Here is an 18,174-nt window from a genome sequence, read left to right on the forward strand (position 1 = left end):
GAGGATACACCGGGATCCCTTCCGCCTTAAACAGGGCAGGGATAAACCAAGGAAGATCCTGGTGAACTTCTTAACATATTCCCTGAAGGAGAAGATCTTGACCGCAGCTCTGAAAGTCAAGACTTTAAAAGCCTCTGATTTCTCTTTTGAAGTGAGATCTGACCTCTCTAGAACAACGTTGGACAGGCAGTGGGAATTAGGCCAAAGAATGGAGCAATTTAGAAGCCTAGGAGCCACCGTGCAGATGAGATTTCCTGCCTTTCTAAAGATAATGTATAATAATAAAATGTATAGTGTCAGGTCCCCTTTGGAAGCAGATGAGCTACTTGCCACCATTAGTGTACACGTAAACCCTCCGGACCGTGGGTGAACCCTTTGTAAATTTTTGTAAATGAGTTAAAAGAGGGGAGAGAAAAAAAAAAAAAAAGGAATAAGGTGGGGAAATAAATAAAATAAATAAAGAAAAAAAGGAAAAGTAAAAGGAAAGAGAAAGGGGGGAGGGGAAAAAAAGGGGTAAGGGAAAAAAAAAAATAGAACATAAAAAATACAAAAAAAAAATATATATATATATAAATAAAACGGGAAAGGGAAAAAAAAACAGAGAAAGGGAAAAAGGGAAAAAAAAAAATATATATATATACACGACATTATTAACATTTGGATGAGGTCACACAATTTTGTTATCAAAACAATATCGGGTGATACACTATAAAAAATCACCAATTGAAATTCTATCATAGATTTCCACCCCAGTATACTAACGTCAAAATTTTCTGAGCAATTAGGCTGTAATGAAGCCTATATCGTCTATTCCCAAACTATTCCCCAAACTTATCCTTATCTATTAGAATATTATCAATGGAAATAATACTCTATAGAATAGCTGCTAGATAAGAGACATATAACTTTGCTTTGTGATTAACCACTGCTTATATTTTAAGCATATAGACCGGTAAAACGATTGATAATATAGATACTAGGGTATGGAGCGGGAACATGTCAGAGACGACAAGCTGGCAATCCATCATGCCAGAGTAAGTCGGGGGCGGTTTTCTAGGGGAGGGAGGGAGGGAGAGGGAAAGGCAAAATATAAAAGTCCTCAGAAACCGAATTTTATAATAACGAATAATATAGATCCAATTGTGTCTCCAAGAGACTACTTAACTAAAACAGAAGGAGATATAGCTAAAGATAAGTCACTTACAAAAACATTTAACAGAGTTGAGAGATCAGAAACAGTGCTAAAGAGTCTTAAAACTAATGTCAGACATTAAATTCCTATCCTGGAACGTAAATGGTCTGCGCGTCAGGGCTAGAAGAAATAGAATCTTACAATACCTACGAGACTCACCTGCGCAGATCATCGCGATCCAGGAAACACATCTGAATAGACAGGAGATCACGGACATACTTAAAAAACATAAATGGGTCGATAAATTTATAACTACAGACCACAATGCTAATATCCGTGGTAATGCTATCATCTTTAAAAAATCAGCAAAGGCCCAGATATTGAGTTGGAAAACTGACGCCAGCAGTAGATGGTTGTTAGTCAACGCTCAATTAAACTCAAAGGTTGTCACCATCATTAGCTATTATGGACCTAACCAGGATGACTCTTCCTATTTAAATATTTTGCAAAATCAGCTGATTTCTTGCTCTGACCCTATTATATGGGTCGGAGATTTTAACCTTGTCCTAGATCCAAAACTAGACCAATCTACAAACTCCAGGGCCATAGTACATAGCAATATGAGGGATACACTGCTTAGAAGTATGTCGAATCTTGGTCTAATTGACCTATGGAGACAAAGAGCTGGGAACGCTATGGGTGTCTCATACCACAATTATAAATACGGTCATAAATCACGTATAGACTACGCTTTATTCAGTTTTTCAATCAAGGAGCAGGTTAAATCTATAACATATCTCCCTCTACACCTGTCAGACCACTCTGCAATCTCTTTCTCGATAAAATTGGAGCAGAAACCTACTCACCCATCCTGGTCTTTCGACCGAACAATTCTATTGGAGGATGAAGAGAAAGACTATCTGACGCAGGAAACTGTCTCCTTTTTAGAACAAAACATAGGCTCTGCCTCTCTAGTCATCGTATGGGAGGCTTGGAAGGCCTTCATTAGGGGGTGTATTACAGGTAGAGCCTCATTTAGGAGAAAGAAATATGAAGAGGCAATTCGACATATAGAGCTAGAATTGACCCAGCTAGAATCGTCAGACCAGCTCCCCTCTGACAACCAAGAGGAGAAAAAAGATCTAAAGGACAAGCTAGACACATTATTACAGGAGAGGATAAGTAAAAGGTGGCAGGCAAGTAAACTTGCACATTTTGAATATGGGGAATCTGCTGGAAAACTGCTGGCTTGGAAAATTAAAGCTGATCAATCCAGAAACTTTATTAAGGAAATAAGGGTAACTGGGGAAGTCAATATTAGGTCAACAGACACAGCTATTGGGGAAGCCTTTAATGAGTTCTTCCAGAATATCTGCACCGAGCAACTTAATGTAAATCTAAATGAAAGGAATGAATGGTTGAACAATATAACCCTTCGAGAGCTGGAAAGTCACCAAACTGAAAATATAGATAAAGCTATAACAGAGCTGGAAGTTTCCAACACCATTAAACAACTAGCACAGGGTAAAGCCGCGGGACCAGATGGTCTCCCTGGAGAAATATACAGGGTACTTAACTCTATCCTTACCCCATTCCTTACAAACCTTTTTAATAACATAATGATTAGAGGGGAGACACCACCTAGCTCTTGGGGCGAAGCCAATATAGCTTTAATATTAAAAACAGGCAAGGACCCAGCTGAGTGTGGATCATATCGCCCCATCTCGCTTCTCAACAATGACTATAAAATCTTTACTTCAATCCTGGCTGCGAGATTGGGAAGCGAGATTGGGTCGATTATTCACCCTGACCAAAAGGGGTTTATTAGAGACCGGCAACTGACTGACCTAATGTATGATTTGGTGGGAGCTGCGGATATTGCCTCAACCTTCGGCTTACCCTTGGCCATCATGACCCTTGACGCAACAAAAGCGTTCGATAGAGTAAATTGGGAATACTTAAATTTAATAATGGGAAAATATCATCTAGGCCCCAAATTTTGTCGAGCCATAGGCTTACTATATAACAACGCTAGAGCATCCCTATTAATAAATGGTACGCGAACATCTCCTTTTAAAATTAGTCGAGGAACAAGACAGGGTTGTCCCTTATCCCCCCTTCTCTTTAATTTATACGTAGAACCTTTTGCACAATCTATAAGGGAAGATACTAATATTCCACATTTTAATTTTTCGGGATGGGAAAAGAAGATTGGCCTTTATGCGATGATATAATTATATACACAACGGATCCTGCATTGGCATTCCCAATTATTATAAAAAAAGCGGAGGATTTCGGAAAATTTACAGGATATGAAATCAACGCAGGAAAAACCGAAATCATGGTGTGGAACATTCAAAATCTCCAGCTCCCGGTAAAATCTTCATTGAGGTACCTGGGAATTACTATTACCAAAGATCTAACAAACCTGGCTCAAAACAACTTAGCCCGTATCTCCCGAGAATCTCAAATCTTGATGAAAGCTTGGTCCTTTCTCCCGCTCACCACCTACGGGAGAACCAGTTTCATAAAAATGAGTACCCTCCCGAAATTTACTTTTATTTTTTATTCCATTCCGTTAATCTTCTACACCAAACAGCTTGCAAAATGTCAGCAAAATGTTAATTCATTTGTTTGGGGGCATAAATCCAGCAGAATAGCCTGGAAAAAATTGAGAAGGAGAAGAGAAAAAGGGGGGCTTGCATTGCCAGATTTGGAATACTATGCCTGGGCATTTCACCTGATGCATTCCCGGATGTTACTTAAGATCCCCTGGGAAAATGCAAATGGGCTTATGTATACGGCAATGCTAATGGGTTCGGGCCTTCCAGTGAACGGATTCCTCTTTAAGTTCGGTCATCAAAAGTTCTTTAAAAAAATCAGATTAAAGACACTATTTAGTATTCTAAAAGAATGGTCCCAAATAAAGCTTAAAACTGGCATAGGATACCTATCCAAACATGCCCCGATTTGGGACCTACCGGGATTAACACTACAAGAAACCAATACAGTTAAAAGAGTCTTGCTACACGCAGGTATTACACAGTGGGGTGATCTCCTGGTGGAAAGATCAATTATGGATTGGGATATTTTTAACTCCGAGGTAACATCATCACTCTCTTGGTTAGTATACTTGCAACTAAGCAGCTGGCTCCGGATTCAAACTAAGAAGAAAGCAATGATGGGAGAAGAGAGTGCGTTAGAAAATCTCTTAGTTGGAAGACCCCCCGGGAAAAAGGAAGTAGCACTTTTCTATTGGCATATCATAGGGGATGGAGAGAGAGATCCTAATCTCCCGGAAAAACTCTGGGGTGTGGAGGGAGAACCACATATGGAGGACATATGGGAGGAATCTTTCGCCCTCCTCTATAAAATTATCAAGCCAGCATGGTTGAGGCGCAACCACTTTTTTACACTTCACAGAGCGTATTATTCTCCTAAACGTCTGTTGAAATTTCAACCCGGGAAGTGTTGTGGCAAATGTTCTCTTCCAGCTGCCTCAGATCTCCACATGTTTTGTGAATGCCCGAACATTGCTACCTTTTGGAACGAAGTCAGAACAACACTTGAATCCATTCTTGGTTTACCTATCCAGTGTTCGTGGCTTTTAATTATTTTTGGAATAAATGACAATATTAAGGGACCAGAGAGAGAATTTCTGTTTTATGCCATCTTACTGGCAAGAAGAGAAATCTGTAAAAACTGGGTAAACACAAACTCCCCAACACATGCAGAATGGTTGTCCTCACTATATGCAACGTCTAAGCAGGATCTATCAAGAACATGTAGCCCTCGATCTTTGAGATTTTGGGACCTTTTGATCAATTGGAGAAGGGACAGTTAGCCAACCCGGGGTTTTTTTTGGGGGTTTTTTTTTCCCCGGGTCCGATGATTAGGCCTAAGATCTCTCTGTCCAAAGGGTGCCACCGAAACAGATATTGGACACTGGCCGAACCGGTCTGAAGAGAGAATGCTCGTCCAATCTCTGCTGGCGACGCTGGGACCGACTCTCTGAGCACTTGGAGCTTAGTATTGGGCCCCTTGGTGTAATAAAGGGGTCTCTCCTCGAGTCTGCGCAGATGGGAGCGCAGTTGGATCGATTTAATGGCTAATGAGGACATAAAAAAAAAAAAAAGAAAATCCTTCTAAATTATCCTCTCTCCCTTCATCCCTTCACTCTATGACTCTCCTTCACTTACTCTCAGTTATCTTCCATTTCTCATTCTTCTATATGCATCCTTAATTAGACTCCTTTCCCTCTCAGTCATTATCTTTTTACTTACTCCTGTTTCCTGATTTAGTTTTGCTAACTTACATTCTTTTAGTATCTTTCTTACCTTCAGTTCATTTCTCTCTTATTCTCTTCCTCTCTGTCAATGAATCTATATGCCTTACTCTTAGTAATTTGCTCTCCTGCTATTTCTTTTTCCCTCTTTTTTTCCTTCTACCTTACTTTATTTCCCTTTCTGTGTCCTTCACTCTTACTTTATTTCTAAATACACTGTTATGATTTTTAACCTCTTCATTTCTATCTTTTATTTTAAAATACATATTTTACTAATTATAACTTATTTTTTCTTCTCTCTTTCACAGATACAAAGTGTAGTAAAAAAATGTAATTAAAGTTACATTTATTATATGGTAAGTGTGATTAAAAAAATGTAGTTTGTCATCACCCTTTGCTTTAACCTCACTACTATTTTCTCAACCTACCTCACTCCTGTTTCTTTACTCTACTTCCCTCACTTATTCTTATTCTCCATGTTTACTCCCCTTTCCCTAACTCCCCTCCCACATTCAACTTATTTCAGTCCCCATTCTTTACTTCCCTTACCCTCTATTCCCTTCCTTTACTCCCTCACTCATTCTCTTTCCCTTAATCATTTACTTCATTCCTACACACACACCTCACCCCCCCAACACACACACACACCTCTGACATACAACCCACACACACACCACATACACACCTCACACACACACACACACACACACACACACACACACACTCCTCACACACACACACCCACACATCCCACACACACACCGCACACACATACCCCCACACCCACACCCCCCCACACATCCATCTACACCCAAACACCCCACACACCCACACCCACACCCCCACCTTACACACCCACACCCCCACCTACACCCACTGACTCCCTATAAGTCACCCACACTGCCTTACTTACCTTTCTTTGCTGTTTCACTCAGACTCTTTCAGTCACTGTTTCCTTTACTCTCTCTGTCCTTTCTCTCTGTCACTCCCCATGTCTTACCCTAATTCAGTTTTATCCACCCTCTTTCACCCCTCTTTACTTACACTCACTGCTCTTTTATCACCCTCCCTCACCGTTGTTCATTTATTCCGGTTCCGTCACTACCCCTCATTCCCCATTCTTTACTGTCCTTCCTTTTACTTTCAACACCCACTCACATTCTCCCAGTACCTCTACTTTAGTCTTCTTCCTCTCTCTTCCCTTCTTTCGCTCCCTTATTCATTTTCCTTTTCTCACTTACATCCTATTACACCTTCTCTGTTTTTTACTATGTAATAAACAATCCCTCTGTGTTGCTCCCTCTAGCTCTCTTTCTCTTAACATTACTCTCTCTGTGTTCTTTCCTCATGCTCACTCCTTCATTAATTTTTTTTCCTTTTTTTTTTGGTGCGCGCCTCGGTGCGCGCCCCGGTGCACGTACCGGTACGCGTACCCTGCAGAAAAAAGATTGACAGAGATTCTTTAAAAATATAGGTTTATTTTTATAAATTAAAGGTAGTTCTAAAAAGAACTGTTTTTTTAATTATTTTTGTTGTTTTATATTTTTTTATTGTTTTTTGAACATTTTTTACTTTTTTGGGCTTTTCTGAACAGTTTTATATTTTTTTGTATTTTTTATGGGAAGAAACAAAAAAGAGGGAATTGTAAATGGCTCAACTGGAGCAAAAAAAAATCAGGAAAAAATTAGGGTTTTTTCGGGCACTTATGGTTATCACCAGCACAGATGATGAGTTTTATACTTTGCTCACCATAGCAAAGTGTCTTTCCACAAAATTTGCACACGATTTTAAAATTGGCAAACTTGGGTTGAATGGTAGGCATCGTCTCTCTTGCCTCTGAACCCGATGGAGTGGGTTCTTTGGATGTTGAGGGTCTGGATGTTGATGGGGGTAGGTTACTGCAGAGGTCCCTTACCTCTGCAGCAGAATAGTTGTTTGGGTGCAAACGCATCATGTGCCGAATCATAGTATGATTCCCAAAGGAATACTTTTTGTTAGGGTTCCCCCTGGACAGCACAGCACCACAAATCAGACAAGTCACCTTCGCAGCATTGACTTTTTTCAAACCCCTTGGGATTTTGTAAAACTCCCATATGAATTGCTCTTTTGGTTTGTAGGGGGGATTATTTTCAGGCAAGAACTGCCTTGTCTGTTCCTCCTCTTCATCATCCTCCTCCTCTTCTTCTTGACCACCAATGTGATCTTCTGGTGGTCTTTTTGATGGTGGTGGTGGTGGTGGTGGGGCAGATGCTCCAGCTGCTGATATGACTGTAGCCATCTCTGTAAGGAAAAAGCAGGTCTTCCTCACTCAAATAACAAAGTGAGAATGAGGAAAAAAGGTGGGGGCTTTCATCATTTGGAAAACAAAAGTGTTCTGAACCAATGAAAAGTGTTATTTTCAGGTCACATGACCCGAAGCGCTTACGCTACGCGCCCCGGGGCGTGCCCGTCGTCGCGCCCCGGGGCGCGTCTTGCGGCGCTTATGTTGCACGATCGTATGCGCTCAGGTGCTTCCAGGTGCGCTTACGCCGTGCGTCATATGACGCATCACGCGGCTACACGTTACGTCACGATGTTGTTTTCGTTCGCGGCAATAGCGCTAACGGGACGCTCCCCGGTATGCGACCTGGGGCGCGCCGTAACACTGCGCTCACCGGTGAGCGCATCGGTACGCGCCCCGGGAGCGCTCCGGAGCAACAAAAAAAAATAATTTTTTTTTAAAAAGAATAGTATTACATAATTGTAAAATATAAAATTAATTGTAAAAAATATTACATTTCATACCTATAGAGATTTGCTATTAAAAAACCTATGAAATTCACTGAAAAAACCATAGGTTTCACACCAGTTATAGTTAGGAATTGGCATTTAAAAAACCTATTAAATTCACTGAAAAAAACATAGGTTTCACAACAGTTATAGTTAGCTGGACATTTTACTTGCATAAAACCAATGAAATTCCCACGTTATAGTTAGTTGGACTCACTATAACTTGCGCGTGCAATGCACTGCTGATGACGTCACATATTACATCACTCATGACATGGTCAGTGACATCACTCATGACAAGTGCTCATGACGAAATACAGTGCATCAATGTCGGCAAATGTAATACACTACAGTCGTTACATAGACGACATTTTCCTAGTTTGGAAGGGAAGTGAGGAAAGTGTTAGGGAGTTCGTGGAAGAGCTAAATGTGAACACATTGAATTTAAGGTTCACATGTAACACAAGCAATACCTCAATTGTTTTCTTAGATTTGGAACTATTTGTTTCCGAAAACAAGATACAAACGAGGACCCACAGGAAACCTACTTCCGGCAATACCATCTTGCATGCCGGAAGTTTTCACCCTCACAGCCTCATTGCCAGCATCCCCTATGCCGAGTGCCTCAGAATGAAGCGCAATTGCAGTACACAGGACAGCTTTGAAACATCCAAAAACCAACTGTTCAAAAGATTGCGCTCCAGAGGCTACTCTGATAAAATTCTTGACACAGCTGAGAGGAAATATAAGAATAAAAGCAGAGAAAATCTTGTACTCAGAGACATTCCAGCTATGGTACCGAATAAAAAAAGAAATTGAGACACCACGAATCATCACTGGGTACAATGCGTACCATACCATTGTACGAAAAATCTTATATAGGGTTTGGCCTGTAGTACGCAGTGACCCCACATTAGGATCATCATGTGCTAGATTGCCGCAGATTACGTATAGAAGGGCTAAATCTATGAAGCAGGAATTGGTATCTAACATTCCGAGCCAAATAAGTAAAACCGATTGGTTTCAAAAGAAAAAAGGATTTTTCAAGTGCACAAAGTGCAAAGCGTGCCAGCATGGCGTTAACCTGAGTAAAGAAAATCTTCCACTTAGGAAAACGCCCCTGGCATTAAGAGGGAATTTCAATTGCAAGACAGACTATGCTGTCTATGTTTTGCAATGCACGTGCAAAAAGCAATATGTTGGAAGTACCTTGCATCCAGTTCATGTAAGGATCTTACAACATTTACGACCCGTGGCCAACAATGATCAAAGCTACCCTGTGGCACGCCACATCAATGCCTTTCACGGAGGGAGAGTCGAGGATTTGCAATACTTTGTTATTAACTGTGTTAACAAAAACGCAAGAGGAGGCAATAGACTCCTAGCACTTAGGAGATTGGAATCGAGGTATATTATTCTACTCGATACCAAGGCCCCTAACGGCTTGAACTCCGATGAAGCACTAAGTGTGCACTTGTAAACAGCAATTATAACAGTTTAGCCCTGTATTAAAACGGAGATAACTTATATCTGTCAAACTTCATGCAGGTTTCATGTACTCCGCTCCTCTGAAATTTTGCAAAAAAGATATGAAAATCACAGTATTAATACTTTAGATTTCATTAATTTTCACCATCACACACTTTGGGGTTTGTCTTTCAGGCAAATAAGTTTTCTTTTTTAGTTACACGTCAAGTCACAAACCACAGTACTGAGTAAACCCAGCATGATACAAGAAACGAGTGCTATTGGAGGCCAACATTTTTTTGAGACGTGTGGGATTCACGTGATAGCCCGTAGGTGATCGTAGGCCCACTGGGGCAAGACATTCAGTGCAAAAATGTTGGACACTATGGATACTTTGGGCTACAGGTGGAACCATGTAGTTATACACTAATGGCTAGAGAAATGACATGGTACTGTGGGTAGTCACATTAGTTTTTGAATTCGTCACGTTTTATGAATTTTATTTGGTACTAGATGTGTTGCACGTTTTTGTATAATAATGTTTTTGCTTATTTTATCGTTCAGTCAGTTACGGAGTGTAAATATATCTAAGAAAGTATTGACATAAATTGGTGGTTTTGTAAATAGTAACGATGTATATTACGACTATGTAAAGTTTGTAATTAGACATGTATAATGCCCGGAGCGATCACTGATACAAATGTTTCAGTTTTTCAATGTATCTCTTCCATTTATATGAGAGGTGGGAGGGTAACTATAGTAACTGACTGACGTCATCAGGGGGCGGTGACGAACCCATGTGAGAAAGTAACGGGGGGTGTGTGTATATATTTTCATTCATTTCCACTTTTTAAGTTGTTGTGAGCAAGGCGGTTGTCCCGCTGAAACGCGTAAGCAGTCATCGTAGAGGTTAATAAATTCCTCTTTGTCGAATCCCACGGTGTCAGCGCCTTTTTCGTTGTAAATAACGAAGGTTTTGATTTCATATATATATATATTTTGTGTGTGTTTTATAGATATTGAACGTGCTGTGATTATTTTCATTGTTAAAGCCTGAAGAAGGTGGTTGGACCTGGGAGACCACCGATACGCGTCGCTTCTTGGTCACTTTTAAAGATATATTGTTCTTTTGGAAATATTAATGTTTGAGAGCTTGTCTCACCAAGTTTTTAATTTTATATGGACATTGATTTGTCACGCACTTTTGTTTGGTTGTTTTCTTTTTTCTAAAATCCATAATTTGCATTTTGCTGTGATTTTAATTGTGTTTATGAACTTGCAAGGTATAAATAAATGAAAACACTTTTCACATTCTGATCACTTGGCTAATATTGGAGCTCCTACGGGTTGATTGAGTCTGGATCAGTTGTTGTCCGGGTTATGTGAAAAATCAAGAGTTGTGTGTGGTATGTTAAAAATTCCCAAAGGGATTCTTTTTTAGACATTGTTACACTCACCCCACACACATTCAGCACAGGCATCACTGTACATGTGGCCCTGCCAATAAAGGGCCGGGTGCACATGCCCATAGCCAGTTCAACATAATATCTGCGTGTGTCTCTGTGGTCTTTTTGTATGCATGACAACATTACATTGTGATGTGTACAGTGGGCGCAGACATTTTGCCGCTGGCAGCGAGTTGGAGCTTCAACATGTAGCTTTGTCCTCACCCACTCAATTCGTTAGGGGAGTGGCCCAGGCTGACGTATGAAGAGCCAACGTGGGTGGATGTGTGACTGCTATTTGCGTGCCCCTGGGAGTGGTTCTGTGCTGTGAATGGGCATCTGCATGTGTTTCTGTGGCAGTGTGGATCTCCTTTGTGGAGTGTAGGTGGTCCCTGAAGGATAATAGACACCAACGTATGTGATCGAGTTTGCTTTCCATGGGTTCAGACCCCACCCACACCTGTTCGTCCACCTCCTTTTGGCGTGCTGACACTTGGCATTGGGGTACTATGTGTGGGTGGGTGAAGTGTCGTGAGCCAGCTGTGCTGTGTGGTCTGTTGCAGGGTCTGTGTTCTCCTCTAAGTAGCTTGGCTGCCCTGGTCCTGGTGGGGGGTTGCGTGGGATGCCAATGGGCTGTTGTAGGACATTGTGTCGAAGGTGTGGTGGTCCTCTGTGTTGTCTTCTGTGCTCAGCTGGAGGTGTTGTGTGACCCTCTGCAATGTGAAGGGGAGATGCATGTTGACCTTTTGTTGACATCTATGTTGGTGCATTGTTCTTGTTTACATGCAGACTGTATGACAATGTACATTGTGACTGTTTGAGAGGTGCTGAATATTGCTGCAGGACAGTGTACATTTGGACTACATGACGGATGTGAGGTCATACACTTACATTTCACAGTTTCCAGCTCTGTCAGATGTAGTAGGCATGATTCTGCACGTGTGTGGAGCCAGTTGTGTACTCTTTTCTGCAGTGTCGGCTTTACGCATTGTAACACGTTGTCGTCAATGTGGGAGTGCTGTTCTTGCTATGTGTGTGGGCTGCAGTGTGCCACGAGGACCAGGGATATGATCCAGGGTAATTGTGGGTGTGCAGTGTGCTACACCTCGTTGTGCATGTGTGCCATTGTCCCCATCTCCCCCCGTCCCCCTAGTCCCTGGTCACCCTGTTGATGTCGTGTCAGATCCTTTCAAGCTGTGTCCGTACTTCCTACTTCTTGCACCATCTCCACACTGATGACTGTGGCCTCGGTTTCCTCCAGCTCCTCCTGTGGCACAGGACTCCCACCTCCTGTTGCTATTTCAGCCTTCCTGTTGGCATCGGGTTTGTGCCTAGTTTAGGTTGTCACATCATGTCAGCGCCTCTTGGCCTCCTCGGCACTCCGACTGCCTTCAAGGTGGTCTACTTGTGGGTCAGTTGATGGTAGTGATCTGTCACCTCCATGACGCTGGTCTGGTTTTGCTGCGGACCCCGTCTTCCTCTCCCTCTTCTCCTTGGCCGTCCCCATCCCCATTGTTCCTTGCTGGTGGTCTGTGGGGGTTGTGGGGTTGGCCTTTGCGCTCGGTCAGGGTACATCCATGTTGCTACGCGCTTTGGATTGTTTCTGGTGTGTTGTTTCTGTAGTTTTTATGGTCCATTTTCCCGCCAGTGGGATTTGAATGCCTGTCGCTGGTTTTCGCTGCTTTTTGTACCACTATTGGCCTCATCGCAAGATTTTTTGTGTTCGCGGTTCGCATTTTTGCGGCATGGCGTTGATTTTAACGCGGACACATGACGTATTATCTGGAGACTATCGCATGGTACCGCCGTGTTGAGAATGCTTGGTTAACACGGCGTAATTTTCTCGCTATAGACTGCGATGTTGGAAGTTGCATTAAGTTACTTTTGCGATGGTTATCACACGCTCTTGAGAATATGCCCCGAAATTTACAAGTTTACTCAGACTGAATTTAGGATAGGGCCTGGTGGACTGAAAATAGGACAAAACAGAAGGGTCAAAAATTAGCTTCAATCGGAGTTAACAATGAATATCAGTTGATACAAAGCATGTTATTTTCAACGCATGCCTCAACCCAAAAAAAATTCGTGTCCCTGCTTTCAACACATTGTTTTACAATGTGGTATTTATATCCCATAATGAGTTGGAACAACTGATATTTATTTACATACATATATCACCCAGTGACGGTCGCCACTGGGTAGTTGTAGTTAGGTTTGCATTTCCATAGGAAAAGCATTGTTTGATTTGCTTCTAACTTTGCAGCTGTTTAACGAATCTTCATGAAACTTTACAAAAAGAAGTCTTGTCCACCACATCTCCTTCCTGGAAAGTTTCAGGGTGATCCATTCAGCAGGGATTGAGAAAAAGGGATGTCCCAAAATGTGTTTTCCCTATTCATTTTTCCAAAGGAAAATTGAACAGCTATACCGCAAAAACTGTTGAACTGAACTACACCGAATTTGGCAGAAAGCTAGAACTTAGTCCAAAAGCATCCTATTTGTGGTTTGGTGTAAATCTGATTACACCAAATTTAAGGTTAAAAATGTATGTGTATATCATGATGTGGAGGATTTGCAGAGCCGACAGATCTGAAGATAAGGTGTAATTGGCTGCTATCACATCAGCAACGATTTGGCAGCAGCTATCTTAGGATTCGGGACTCAGTCCCTTGTCCTGGAAAAAACTTTTTTTTTAAATAGATATAAGGGAGCAGGGTTAGTATACCCTGTCCCCCTAGGCTTGCGTGTGCCTACGGGTACCCTCAGTAGGGATTCCCTGCCCCCTGGGGTCAAAAACATATATTTTTCTAAAACATTTTCCACAAATTTGCAGTGCTTTTGCAGTAACATAAAAAAAACTGGGTGGGCCATGTATCCCATTCCCGAGCCTTCTTCAGGCCCCGGGGACCACAATTAATGAAGGGAGGGGGTGTCCGGCCCCCTCCCAAACCTCGCTGAGACCCCAGAGATACCATCCCCCTGAGTGATATACATGTAAAGGGGAGCCCTCCAGTGCCTCTACAGACCTTTGGGACCTCATTCCTCCCCTCCCTGAGCCTCGGTCAGGCCACGCGGCCTCCCTCCCTGAATAAATAAAAATTGAAATGAAAAAACCTGGCAAGTCCTGGAGGTCACACCCCCTTTCTCCAACACCCTGCAAGCGCACCTCCTGGCACACTGCTGGCTGGGGGATGAAGTTCCTTTGGCTCTAGAGGGTCCTTGGGACCAACAAGCCCTCCTGTTACCTCCATTAAGTCCTACAGTGCGTGATTGCTGAGAGGATTTCGGAGGCCATGCCTCCTTTTTCCACCACTCAGCAAACGTTCCTCCTGGTGCACTGCTGGTTGGGGGAGGTAGTCCCTTTGGATGCTGAGGCACAGAAGCCTTTCTGTTTCCCTCAGTCAGTCCAACACAGCAGGAATACTGAGAGCTGGTTAGAGGGCCCTCCCCTTTCTCCACCACTCTGCAAACACGACACTAGTTAAAAATAAATCTCAGAAATTCATATAAAAATCAAAGGTTACAGGGACATTATAGTTAGGAAATAGATTTTGATGAACCATAGAAATTAACTTAAAAACCAAAGAATACAGTGACATTATAGTTATGCTCAAATTTCACTCATATAAAACCATTGAAAATCAGCAGGTATAGTTACCTGAGCTAACTATAACTCGCCCCCTGCAATGCACTGCTTATGACCTCACATATTACATCACTCATGATATGGTCAGTGACATCACTGATGAGATCTTGAATGACATCATGTAGTGTAGTTCCTATATTCCCAATAGGCTCTGCGCATTGGAATAATATATCCTATAGATTTGACGTAGGACTGAGGTCGAATAGGTCTCCATCGAATATATTAAACTTAATATTGAGTGCTAGCTAGCTCAGAGGTCACTAGAAACTTTCTCGAATACACAAGAAGGGATTAGTTTCTGACGACCGCATAAACATGACAACTTTGTTTCCCAAAAATAAGAAATATATCTCTAGAGTCGCGGAAACAATAGATAAATATTTCACTAAGTCAATCATGCATGCTTCGTTTCTACAGAGTTGCAGAGAAATGGAGAGACGGGCGTTTTCAATAAAAGGTTTATTGAACAGTCTTCTTTCTCATGCAAGAAAAGTGAACTGCTACAATCGTAATGCAGACTGCAAAGTATAATGCGTACAGCGAGAACATTATAAAATAATACTGTAAGAGCATTGTATGGTTTCTAAACCAAATAAAAATACCTACATAAATAACGACTAAAAATACTCAACTGGTGCTTCTAAAATACGCCTACCCCGATATACCTAACCTAAGTCTAGTACGCGGGAAGAAGTAAGTATTGTGTAGCAAAGGTTTAGCTTTCTTTGCCAAGAATCTATCCAAGATTTCTCTAGGTTCTAATCCGCTCCATACCTTAGTTAGAAGAAGGAGGTCTGGTATCTCTGTCTCGGGACTCGATTTCCCAACACCCCGCAAGGGGAGCTTGAAAACACTGGTGCTGGATTCTCGGCGAGAGAAAGGCAGTCTCTTGATCAGTGTGTCAGCTGGAGGGTCGGCTTCCTTCGGCACTTCCAATAGCAAGCTGCGTCTGGCAAGTAGATAGTTGAACTGCTCCGAACCACTGTGTCTTGCTAGAGCAAGTGAAGGTATATTTATACCTTGAAGGTGTCTAAGAATGCATTAGTTTGACGTAAAGTCGGGCATAATATTGTCAGGAAAGAACCCCTAGGGAATTGTCGTTCTTTGCAAAGTACATGAGTTCTTGGACAAATCAATATTCAAGCAAGAGGAAGGTCCCTAACTGCTTAAGCCGATTTTCCAAGAAATCGTTGTGACGTTTGGTATGGGTGGAAGTAGCCATGCCTGTATTTGGTCTGCGTGGGCTATGTCTAAATAAGGGCTTGATTTCTATGCCTATATTAGGGCAATGTGAGTTGTACCTATATAAGGGCATGAATCGGAAAAATTGACTCGGAGCCTAAAATGCCACACAACACCCACTTCACTTTATTATGTACAACAATCCTAAGTTCTAAACACATAAAACATATCTAAACATGATGTGTTAAAACCCCACCTAAAATACATAAAAATGCATTGGAATTGGTTGTACACGAAAGGAGCATTTGTGCTGTACGCATTTAAAAGCAATGTTTCATTCAAAGCATACAGATGACATTTGAAAATGCTATCCGAATGAATCATGAAAATACATTTATGAAATGGCTCTCAAATACAGAATAAAAAGTCGAGACCATTCCATGGCAGAATATATAAACTGTTGGAGTGTGGACAAGGTCAAATATTGTCTCTTGGAAGTTTTATTTTCCCAAAGAATTCTAGTTCTCTATGAATAGTTATACTTTAAGCAGATTACTTTGTGCCAAAAAAAGAAGAAGAAAATACAAATTTGGAAAAACAAAAGTTTGATCATAGAAAAAATAGAGTTCCAAAGTTAGAAGTTTGTTTTTGAAAAATGAAGGCCAAATTCAGTCTCTCGAACACTGCGTGCCAAATCAAAAGTCAGTGTTATTGTTTGGAGAAAACATCAAATCTTCTAAGCTTGTAAAGAATTTGTCTACTATTGTAGGTGAAAGTTGGACTACCTCGTTAAGCAGATCAACCGCACATAGATGAGAAGCATCGCTGTCAGCGTCAGTTGCAATAACAATGTTTAGAGTAGATGGTACCTGTGCGCCTGTTGCTCCACGTATCTCACTGTCTGCATTTTGCGTTTGTGAGATCTCAACGAATGCCGTCATCAGAATTGATAGCCCCTGGGGACAACACAGTGCATGAGCTGTTACTGGTTCAAGCAAAGTATCAACTTCTGTTGGCAGGACTGATGGGAGTGTCAGACAGATGTCTAGCACGCGTTCTTCTCCCGATAGCAGGCATCCTAGAACAGGTAAGATGCAATCGGAATGATAGAAACCACATGGTATTCAAATCTCTTAAACAAGTCAATCCCAGTATTTGTATCATGCGCTCACGACACTTCTTCGCCAGAAGAGTGTTCTCCAAGGTGATCTGGGTGTCGATGGTGACTTGGCTTGCCATATCGGAGCAGAAGGAGCAAAAATAGTATCCCTGCTACAAGTCCCAAAATGAGAGGCAGTAGGCCAAATACAGAGTGCACGAAGTTTGGAAACATGCCTTCAAAGGGTGCTAACAGTCCCGAAAAAACTGTCTTAAATACATGTACAATGCCACTCCTATCAGACATGTTTAAGATACGACCTAACATTTCTGAGAAATGTATAGAGCAGTTTGTCGATAAAAGTGCTTCTATCTCTGCAGAAGTCCTTGCAACTTGCAGATCATATGTCTCTTTGGCCGAAGTCAGTGGCACAGTTTTTTGTAAAAGAACGGCTTTCATTCTGCTTATCAATTCGTGTAGAAGAGATGTTCAATGAAGGCCATAATGGCGACTCCCCGTCTGTCTTAGTTTTAGGAAACAATACTTGCATACAGCAAGTGACCATGGCTGACACAGTTACGAGACAGGGGGTTCCTGGCAACATTCAACATAATGTAACTTCCATTAGAAAGCTGCCTAAAAATTGGATCAATCACTGCAGCTGGAGAACCTTGCAGGTGGCAGGATAAGTTATTCGAGGAACCATCGCAGGCCCCATATAAATTAATACCCTGACATAGGAGTGAACGACTTAGTGCATTTTCGCAATTTGTACCACTAAGAAACACTTTTTTTCCCCCACTCCAACATCTGTGGGTATAAGGTAAATCCCAGGATGTCTTGATGTATTCTTTACCCAACCTTTCATATACGCCTGCTGGTATATGTTGTAAACAATACTGAAAATGGAAAATTGTAACAGGCAGAGTGATTGTACTGTGTATTATCCATTCTGTTGCTGGTTTTTCAGAAACAGTTAATGGTAATCTTTCCAGTTTTTCAATACTCAGCACCATATAGTCTGCTCCCCTCTGTGCCAGTGTGATTTTTTTATCTGTAAGGTTAAAGTCAGAAAACAATGACGTGGTGTTAATTAGACGCCAAGGCACATAGCCGGAACGAAGGTTTTGTAACGCCCAGCCCAAAAGC

This window comes from Lissotriton helveticus, chromosome 1_1 (genome assembly GCF_964261635.1).
Source record: "Lissotriton helveticus chromosome 1_1, aLisHel1.1, whole genome shotgun sequence".
Taxonomy (NCBI): Eukaryota; Metazoa; Chordata; class Amphibia; order Caudata; family Salamandridae; genus Lissotriton; species Lissotriton helveticus.